Below are 10604 nucleotides of genomic sequence, written 5' to 3'. Positions count from 1 at the left end.
GAGAGGTGAGGTGACCATGGGGGTGGAAGAAAAGATAGGGAGAAAGAAATGGAAATGGGAAAGGTGATCTTAAAGCTCAGGTGAAAAACATCCCACATGATCCCTGAGTCCAGCTCTTGCTCCCTCCCCATGCCTTCTTCCACCCACTGTGCTGCAAATGCAGCCTCACAGCACACACAGAGATAGCAGGAAGCTGGGATGAGCTGATGGATGTCTTAGCTCCCAGGCTATTAAATGTTCTGACCAGTAATTTTAAAGCAAATAAACAAAAGCCAAATGGCAAAAGGATGAAGCTTTATGACTACCAAGGGCACTCTTGCTGCCATTAAATCCATGGACATGGGGAGGAAATGAGACCTGATTTATTTGGTGGTGGGGAAAAATATTATCCAGGCTACAATTTCTTGATCATCACATCCCCCTGGTTTTCAAGGCCTCTTTCTTGTACATGTGGAACATATACATCATTTTCCCTTGCATATGAGGCTGAACATATTGTTGCTCCTGCACACAAGGAATTTTTGCATGCTCTGCTGGCCATGGCACAGGAGCCAAGGCAGGGCTGAGGGACAGCTTTGGTGAGGTCACTTCTTCAGCAGTGGCTCGGCAAGGAGTTGTGTGCTTATGGGGAATAACTCAACACTGGCAAGAGCTGCTGGTCCCATGGGGCTCATAAAGGTCCCTATCAGGGAGCTGTAACCCCTCTGCTGTGAGGACAGGCTGAGAGAGTTGGGGTTGTTCAGCCTGGAGAGGAGAAAGCTCCAGGGAGACCTTCTTGTGGCCTTTTAGTACTTAAAGGGGACTGCTAAGAAAGATGGGGAGGGACCCTTCAACAGTGAGTGTAGGGATAGGGAAGAGAGGTAATGATTTTAAACTGAAAGATGTGGGAATGCAAAGTGAAGAAGGATAATAACAGGCAGATGCTGACCTTGGTTCCCACCAGCTGCTGGCCACCTTATCTCAGAAAGGATAGATGGTGGACAACTTGTTAATCAGAAAAACAAGGCAGAGTTTATGCAGAGGGCTGGGTTGTCTTTGGCTGATTATGATAATGTGTAGGTGTGTGCTTTATGCTCAAAGACTCTATAATGAGAGTCAGAACAATCAATAATGAGTCTCTGGCATAATTCACATTGAACTGGTCTGGAGTCCATGTGGCATTGCTTATGATCACACTGATCTGCGAGGCCCTTGACCACATCTCCTGCAGCAGCTGACAGAAAGCTGCAACAGAAAGAGAGTAGGTTTAAATTAGATATCAAGAAGAAAATCTTTACTATGAGGATGGTGAAACACTGGAAGAGGTTGCCCAGGGAACTATGAATATCCCATCCATGGAATTTTTCAAGGCTAGGTTGGATGGGACTCTGAGCAACCTTGTCTAGTTGAAGATGTCCCTGCTCACTTCAGGGGGGTTTAAATGAGATGTTTTTAAGGTTCCTTGCAACTCAAACCATTCTGTGATTCTACAATTCTGTGATCAGAATGTCCACCTCCCGAGGGCCCACTAGACACCACTCACCAGATCACTGCCATGGGCTCCTTCCTCTCCCATCCTGATCCTTTTCATCCTTGTGCCTGCCCTTCCTCAATATCCATGAGGCATCATGGAGATACATGGAGCAATGCTGTCTCCGGGGCAGGACAAATGGGCCCAAACTCCCTTGCACACCCATAGTGAGGAGAAAACAGATCTCTCGGAGCTTCCACATTTGCATGGTTACTCTGCTGTCCCACCACAGCACTGCCTTGTACCCCTGAACCTCCACCTCACAGCAGCACAATTTCCCAACCTCCTCCAGCCAGGCTCTGTCCATGGGTCTCATGTCCCGAAGCAAGCAAGAGCTTGGTGGCCCCCGAGCTGTGCCCATGGAGCCTAGCTGCCTCCATTCCCCGGCTCAGGGAGCCAAGGATTGCTTCCTGCTGCCGTCTGGGTGCTGGGAGCCAAACTTGGGATGGCTGAAGGGGACCTGGGGCACTGGAGCTGGAGCTCTCTAAGCCTGTCCATCTGGTGCGGGGACAGCTGGGCTCTCGGGGACAGCCGGAAATCACAGCAAGGGATGCACTCATCTTTCCAGGGCTTTTTTTCCTCTAACCATCAAATAATATCAGGAGAGAGGGGGAAAAAAAAGGAGAAAGGAAATAGAAAAAGCAATATAGGGACCGGAGATTTTAATCCTCCTGCGTTCCCAGAGAAATCCAGGGCCTCTTTCCACCCTTGAACTCACTCCTGCTCTCCATTAGAGCCTCCTCCAGCTGACACGGCGAGAGGAGCCCAACTGCTCTGCAAACAGCCTGAGCCACCTTTGTCCTGTGCAAACTTGTGGAGTGCAAAAGCTGATCCCTGCAGCTTTTGGTGTTGGCCTTGTTGGCCTTCCTTTGGCAGGTGCCATTTGTAGAGCATTGTGCCCCTTCCAGCCCAGCAGGACAGAGAAAGTAGAAGCTGGCGCTGGGCAATCTCTATGAGCCAAGGGCTGCTCCTGGAGCAGTGTGGAGATCTTGGCCTCCCACTCCATCAGGATGATGCTCGCTCCCAGTCAGATGTTGCACTTCCCCGGGGTGTCTCCAGGCCTGACTCTGCAGCAGTTAGCACCACGTGCTGTTGATCCAGTGGTAGCTGCAGCTCCTCATCGCTGGGGAATCACAAAGCCCCAGTTTAGAGAGAGAGCCTCTGTGCTGGAGCTGCTCTCCTCTCAGCCCTGCACAGCCTGTGAATCAGAGACCCATGCAATTGCTTTGAGTGGAAAAGACCTTTAAGATCATTAAGTCCAACTGTCATCTAACTCTACCAAGTCAGCTGCTAAACCATGTCACTCAGCACCACATCTCTGCAACCACCTCTATGGGGAGCCTGTTCCAGTTTTTGAGAATCCTTTCAGTGAAGAAGTTTCTTCTAATACCCAACCTAAACCTCCCCTGGTGCAACTTGAGGCTGTTTCTCCTTGTCCTATCACTTCTTACCTGTTAGGAGACACCAGCACCCACCGTGAAGCCCTGCTCTCTCTGTGGCTGCCCAGCACCCAGGGTGCTGGCCTGAGGGGTGCCAGATGTGATGGCATGGGCACGCTCCAAGCTCCCAGGCCAGCAGCCCACTTTGAAGGAGAGCACAGAAGAAAAGCAGGCAGGAGGTCAGTGAGATGAAGAGCCAGGGAAAACATAGCCCAAGCACTTTGCAACATGACTGCTGCTCATTTGTTTTCCTTGATTTGGGAGGCAAAGGCCAGGGCAAAGGTGGGTCACACAGACCACCCACAGCCTTTGGTGGTGACAGGCAGTGATGGGGCTAGAAGGGACTCACCATGCCCTTCACAGCAGAGCTGCAGCCAGTTGATGCAAAGCTGATGAGCATAAGTTGTGGCACGATGCCCATGGCAGTGCCCAGCTGCTTGGCTGCTGCTCTCAAAAGCCTGGGAGTGGGCAAGGGCCAAGACTGGCCAGGCATGGGGCTAAATCCAGCTGCCTGAATGTGCTGCACAGCCTGTTGTGCCTCAAACATCTGGAAATGAGATGCAGAAAACATTTTTGAGTGGACTGAGGATTCTCACCACATCTCTCTGGTTAGGTTGTCAGGGAGAAGATTGATAGCTGCATCCCCCTGCTTGTCAAGCAGCAAAGGAACAGTGCCCAGAGGGTTGTGGGGGCTCCTGTCTGCCACACAGATGTCCAGTGCCCAAATGCTCTCTTAGGAGCCCAATGAACGAACATCCCTACAAATGCTTCCTTCCTAAGGCTTCTTTATGGCTTGGGGAAGAGGATCATGGAATCACAGCATTGTTTTTGTTGGAAAAGATCTCTAAGCTCATCAAGCCCAACTCTTAACCCAGCACTGCCAAGTCACCACTAACCCATGTCCCTCAGCACCACATCTACCCAGCTTTTAAATCCCTCCAGGGGTGGGGACTCCACCAGTCCACTGGGCAGCCTGTTGCTACCCAAGGTGGTACCTGGCCAAGTTGTCCCTTGGCAGGGCCCTGGGGACAAAGGTTTCCTGAGTCAGCCCTGGATTAAAACAGCAAATACTTTCTGCCCTTTTTTTTTGGAACAAAGAGGGAAGAGGCTGTGCTGCACCCAGGGGAGCACAGTGCCTTTCAGCATGCTCAGGCATCAGCCAGACTCGATGCCCAAAGCACAGCACAGGGTTTCTTCCATCACCCAGGCTGCTGGACTAGGAGCCCAGGGGAGAGATGGGGCTTGGGGTGAGCCAGCCCCTGTCAGCACGGATCCCCCTTCAAGGGAGCAGGCAGAGGTCACACAGCACTCACACTGTGCAAACAGACGAGGATCTCTCTTGGCTCTGGAGCTGTTTTCTCTTCCCAGAGTAAAATGCCCAAGTAGTTGCTATATTTAGATGCCAGGGTTTTCAGGAAACAGGAGGAGGCTTCTATAAAACTCTGTGTTCACCTCTGGAGGTGGCTCCTAGCCTTCTGACCAGGGCTGGCCTTGGTGCCAACCCCAAGTGTCCTCTCCTCCCTGCCAGCCCTTCATGCAGGTATTGGAGGACCTTGAAAAACCTTTGCTCCACGGGAGCCTGTTCTGCGGGTTCCAGCCAGCCACTCTTTCATGTGGGGAACGGCTTAGAAAAGCTGATGGAGGGCCAGTATGACACTGAGAAAGCTTGCCTCTGGCTGCCACCAAGCCCTGGCAGCAGGGGCTGCTGGTGCTGGATGGCAGAGGGCACTGAAGGTGGTGAAGTCATCCCATAATAAGCGTTTCTCCAGCTTTCCTGCTGTTTTTCCCTTGACAGAAAAAGAGAAAGGCTGCGTTTTTCACTGATTTACTGTTACAGGCTTGCCAGTGCCCCTCTCAGTGCCTGGGCTGGGGTCCCCGTCCCTGCCAGCACCCACGGCTGAGGGCAGCCCTCCCTCCAGCCCTCTCCTTCTCCAACTGGATGCCTTCCCAGCAAGGAGCAGCAGGAGAAATCTTGGCTTCTGGTGGGGAAACGCAGCCAGCGGCGGGGAAGGGTGGGGAGGGAGAGCAATGCATTTCCAGTGCCGGAGCACAGCATCCTCGCAGCCTCCGTAATTGCAGCCACATGCTGGCTCTCCCGGCCCTCGCCTCACTCCAGCCCCACATCCCCTTCTCCACTCCTGGGGCTGCTCTACAGCCCTCCCCTGCCCAGACATCTCCTTTCATCTCCTGCTTTAGGCCAAGACAGAGCTGCACCCGTTCTGCATCACGGACCTGTAAACCCAGCGGGGCTGGCGGGGAAATTCCAACACACCCTTAAGCTGCAGACAAAAATGATGGACCCTGGACTGCACTGGTCCCCAGGCCCTTCTCTTGCTTTCTTTCTCCCCTCTCTCCTCCAGCATGAATAGTTATCCCCTCGCCTGGGCTGCCTTCGACTCAGCCGTAGCCATTGGCATTCCTGTAGGAATTCCTCCTTCTCCCACTGCCGAGTGCAGCTCGGGGCCGGGGCGAGGGGGAGACAGCCCTTTTGATTTCCAATCCCCCCATCCTCGATGGAGAGTAAACATTGTTCGTCTCACAAAGGCGGGTATTGTAGCAGGATGGGGGGGAAGGCGAGCGGGAGGAGGCGCGGGGGGGATGAAGTGTGAGCGGGGAGGGAGGGCGAGCCCCCTGAGAAGAGGGTGAACGGGATGTGAATATAAAGTCTGTAAATATTTTCTTTAAGGTGCTGCATGTAATCCCAGGAAATAGATCCAGTTTCACCGGAGAGTGGAGGGAGTGGGACTGCCTTTGCTGCGAGTTTCTCTGCATCTTGCTTAAAACCCTGATGGAGAGGTGGGGGGGAGCATCCTGGACAGCTGGGAAGAGGATCAGAACTTCACCTCACCACCTTCCTGCCTCCCCCAGGTCCTGATGCTGGCCAGAACCTTGTCCCCTGCTCTGTCCCTGCTTGCACGTCCCAGGCCCTTCTCCTCCTGCATAATGCATGGCCAGACTGGTAAAGCAAAGAAGAATGGGGTTTGAGTTCTGCAGCAAAGGGTTTACTGCCCATCAGCCACATCATCCCTAGCAGGGGAGTTGAGGTGGGGGTGTAGCCAAGGGAGGGTGCAAGAAAGCCTCAGCCTGGCCATCACCTGATAAAAAGTCAAGCACAAGGCTTGGGATTTGTCTGAAGGAGACCTCCCCGGTGATGAGTACAGACACTGATGGCAAAGCCAGCAGAGCAGTGTCCACAGGACAGCCCCACCAACCTGTCCCCTGCCCAGGAGCTGCTGTCTCCATCCTTCTCTCACCTCTAGATCAGCTTCTCTTTGGCCAAGGAGAAGACAGGAGGTGGGATGCCACAGACCAGCACTGGTGGCCATGCCAGTGAGGAGGAGGACAGCTGCTGCCCTGCTCTTGACAGGGCAGGGCCTTTCCCAGCCCTCCTGCAGAGCAGCCTGGAGCGGATGAGCTGTTATCCCGTTCCGGTCAGACGAGCTGCTGTGTCTCCTTCAGAAAAGGATTACCAAAACATCCAATTACGCTCTCCCTGCTGCCTGCCTCATCTCCTTTTGAGGCTATTTGCCATTGTATGAAATGGCTGCATCCCGAAGCTGGGACACTTGCTTTAATGATGACTCTTCACTTGCCCAACTCCATCCTTGGAGCCTCATCTACCCTGCTGCAAACATAGTTTGTTCTCCCCGCCCGACAGCCCGTTTGCCTTCAGGGGCTAAGTCAAGCACCCATCATTGTGCAGGAGCTGGGGTGCTGGCATGGCTGGAAACTGTTGCTGCTTCACATCATTCATGTGGGAGCTCAGCCCACATCTCCAGTTCAGGTCTCTGGGGCAGGAGACTTCCTGGTGCCTTTGACAGCCATGGCCATTCTGCAGCATCCTCGCAGCAGAGGCTGGGAGGCCACCATGCCTCCCCAGAAATTCCTAATTCTAAGGCACTTGCAGGAATTCAACACCTACTCCCTATAATTGCTAGTTTTTAGCCCCACCTTGCACACAGGAGATCCCTGCCACCACCAGCCAGTCCCCTCACACTCCCTGTGGGTGCAGCTACTGCAGCCACGGTCCCCTTCCACCTGGGGCACCCTGAAATGTGACATTTGCTGGTGGGGGTGATGGGGAGGTCAGAAGTGCAACCGCATTGCAAAAGAGATTAGAGCCATCCAGGGAGGTCCCGTGGGAGGGCTGCAGAGGCCTGACCCGGAGGTGTGCCTCACCCTTTCACTGCCAGCAGGATCACCACACACTTGCTTCATTCCTCCTTCCCCAGGCTCTGTTGCTGGCTAATATCTGAGTGGGGACGTGGGGCTCCGTAGACCTTTGATCTGCTCCAGCACAGCTGTTCCCAGACCTTTATGTAAGGGATGAGAAATGTGACTGAAATAACGACGGAGCGGGCAGAAGCAAGGAGAGAGACTATAAATAAATATGACACAATAACTGTGATCACTGCTAAATAAGTTTTACATTGAACTGATGGTATAAATAGAGTCAAAAGCAAAGATGTCACCAGCAGGTGAAATGGATTTGATGTGGGGAATGACTGGTGAGACAAGTGCCTACACATGTTCTGCCTGCCAACCAGTAATGGAAGTGATTGCTTTCACCTGTTCCTGCTTTGGAGGGAGAAAGCAGCTACAGCTGGTGTTTGGGAGTGACTCCTCCCAAGGGTGAAAGTGACTATGGAAGGGGAGCTGGGTGGAACCTGGTGGGGAAAAGTCTGTGGGACCTAGAGTCTCCTTCACCTTCCAGCTCCTAAGTGCTCTCCTATCTTTACCTTCCCTTGGATCTGCTAGACTTGGAGAAGCTGGACAGAGTGGGATGTGCAAGATCTGGGCTTGTGACTCCCTTGCTGGCTGGTGCAGAAGCCACATGAGCTGCTTAAGCCAGTAGCAATGCACTCAGCCCTTGTGCTGCACATACCCAAGTGCTCTGGACACCTCAGCTGTGAGTCTATGCTAGAATGAAAGAGCTGCATCTGATATAAGCACTGCAGCTCCCATTGACTGGGACAACAGCCCACATCTTTAGCCCCAAAACACACAACAAGAAGCAGAGCCGAGGAACCTGCTCTCCCAGTGTCCCTAATTGCTGCTGCAGCAGCATTACCTTGGCTGCCTACACTGTTCTGGGCAGTGATTCTCAGAATCACAGAATCATGGAATCACTTTGGTTGAAAAATACCTGTAAGATCAAGTCCAACTCTTAACCCAGCACTGCCAGGTCACTACTAAACCATGCCCCTCAGCACTGCCTCTATACGGATTTTAAATCCCTCCAGGAGACTCCACCACTGCCCTAGGCAGCCTGTTCTAAGGCTTGACAACCTTTTGGGGGAAGAAACTGTACTTTGTGTCCAGCCTAAACCTCCCTCGGTGCAACTTGAGGCTATTTCCTCTTGTCCTAGCACTTGTTAATTGGGACAAGCGACTAACCCACACCTGGCTCTAACCTTCTTTCAGGGAGCTCTAGAGACAGAAGGTCTCCCCTCAGCCCCCTTGACTCCAGGCTGAACAACTCCAGTTTCTTCAGCTGCTCCTCACAAGCCCTGTGCTCTAGACCCGTCGCTAACTTAATTGTCCTTCTCTGGATGTGCTGAACAATCGAAACCCCCAGAGATCAGCAAACCCTGATTACTGAGATCTCTGTGAGGATGGTGACAGTGCTGCCGTCCCAGCTGGCTCACACCACCATCTGTCATCACCTCACTCAGTGCCCTCGCGGTGCTCAGCAGCACCAGAGAGGACATCCCACCTGTGTCTGATGAGAGACCACTCCCAGTTTTATCCACAGAGGATTTGCTCATTCTGGATTAACAGCAACCCTGGCAGGCTGGAAAACTTCCTCACCCTCTTCTCCCTCTTTTCCATCTCCCTTGTCATGTGTCCAAACCCAATCTACCTGCTGCCATGCGATTAATATTCGGGCAAACACTGAACACCCCTTTGGCAGGGTCCGGCTGGGCTGAGCTGAACGCAGAGGGCTGGAGCTGGGAGGGGGGGCGTGTGTGGGAAGGGGCGAGGGGCTGCAGATCAGGGCTGATCCGGCCTGGCATTTTGGCAGAATTTTCTAGGACAGTTTGTACAGTGTGCTGCCGGTACAATGGTTATGTCTAGCCGCCGCGCTGCGGCTCTCATTTCCATGAGCAAGGAATTCAACCGAAAAGTAAACAGGAAAAAACCTTACATCTGACAGTTTATAAATATCTACGGAATTATTTAGGCAGCCAGGCCAATCCGCACAGATGCTGCTGGGACAGATCTCGGTGTTGTTTCGGAGCCCCCCCCCCGCCCCGTGAATGGGAAACAGGGCTGGTTGCTCGCCATGTCTGCGCGAACCCTCCGTGTCCTCCCGCAAGCTGGCTGCCAGCAGCGAGTGCTGCGGCGCTGGGAACAGCGCTATGAGCTGATGGGAGCGAGCTGCACGTCGTGCTGGGACACTCGCCCCCCCCCACGCTTCCAGCTCGGGCTGCACCGGGTCTTTGGAAAAGGCAAGGCAGCTTCGCCTGGGAATCGTATGGGGATTTCAGACGGGGAGCTGTCAGGGTGGTGGGGCAAGCCTTCGGTGGGATGGGGAGCAGGACTTGCCCTGCCGCGCACACACCTCCAAGAGGGTGAGGTGGCGTTTGGAACTGGTTACCCTTCTCCAACAGGCTGAAGCTGAGGGCTGCCAGGGCTCGGGAGCAGAAAGGTGCGGGCAGAGCGGACCTGCCTCCAACCCCGCGCAGGGCAGCGAAAAATGGTTTCCCACAGGAATGACAGACCTAAGCCCCCTTCCCATCAACCTCCTCCTCGGCGAGCCTCCGAAGGCAGCCCTGAGCCACCATTCAGATCCAAACGATGGGACTGGGCTTTCCCAACAATGTCCCTTCCTCCCCCTCTCACAGCCAGCCTGAGCCCGGAGGATTATTCAACTTGACAGCCGAGCGACTTGATCGTTCCGAGCGACATCTTAATTACAGGACGTCCTCCATGGCGTTTGCTGGCTACGGCCGGTAAAAGAAACTTCTCCTCCCCATCTCCCTCTGCCCCCCCAGCGCCGCCGAGCCGTGCCGAGCTGCGAGAGCTGCTCAGACAGTGGGGATATTGTTTTGGCCATTGCCTGAATGGCCCAGCCTCCTCAGCTGTAAAATTACCTAGAGGATAACCAAACAAACCCCAGACAAACACTTCTTTAAAGGCACTGCTTACTTTGCAGCAGCCATTTCCCCCTGCCCGCCACATGTGCTCACGCTGGGTTTTCTTTTCCTTCTTCTGAGCGGTGACAAAGTTGCAATGCCCTTGGCAAAGCTTTGCATGGGCAATGGGGGCAGTGAAGAGTGAGGGTATGGGGCGGGGGGCATGTCCTGGGCTCTCCTGGATCAGGCTCTGCTCGAGCCCAGTCCTGGATCTGGGCTGGAGATGTCATGATGCAGAGGCAACAGGAGCTAACAGGGAGGCAGAGGCAGAGGCAGTGACTCTTTCCAGGATCCCAGCGTGCTGGGGGTTGGAAGAGACCTCTGAAGAGCATCTAGTCCAACCTCTTGCTAGAGCAGGGTCACCCACAGCAGGCTGCCCAGGATCTCAACGTCCAAGTAGGTTTGGAATCTCTCCAGAGAAGAAGACTCCACAGCGTTGTTGGGCAGCCAGCTAGCTCCAAGACTCCAGCACCCTCACAGGAAAAAAGCTTTTACTTGTGTTCTTCTGGAGTCCCC

Source organism: Pogoniulus pusillus, chromosome 29, assembly GCF_015220805.1.
Source record: "Pogoniulus pusillus isolate bPogPus1 chromosome 29, bPogPus1.pri, whole genome shotgun sequence".
Lineage (NCBI taxonomy): Eukaryota > Metazoa > Chordata > Aves > Piciformes > Lybiidae > Pogoniulus > Pogoniulus pusillus.
This window is presented reverse-complemented; position numbering follows the sequence as displayed.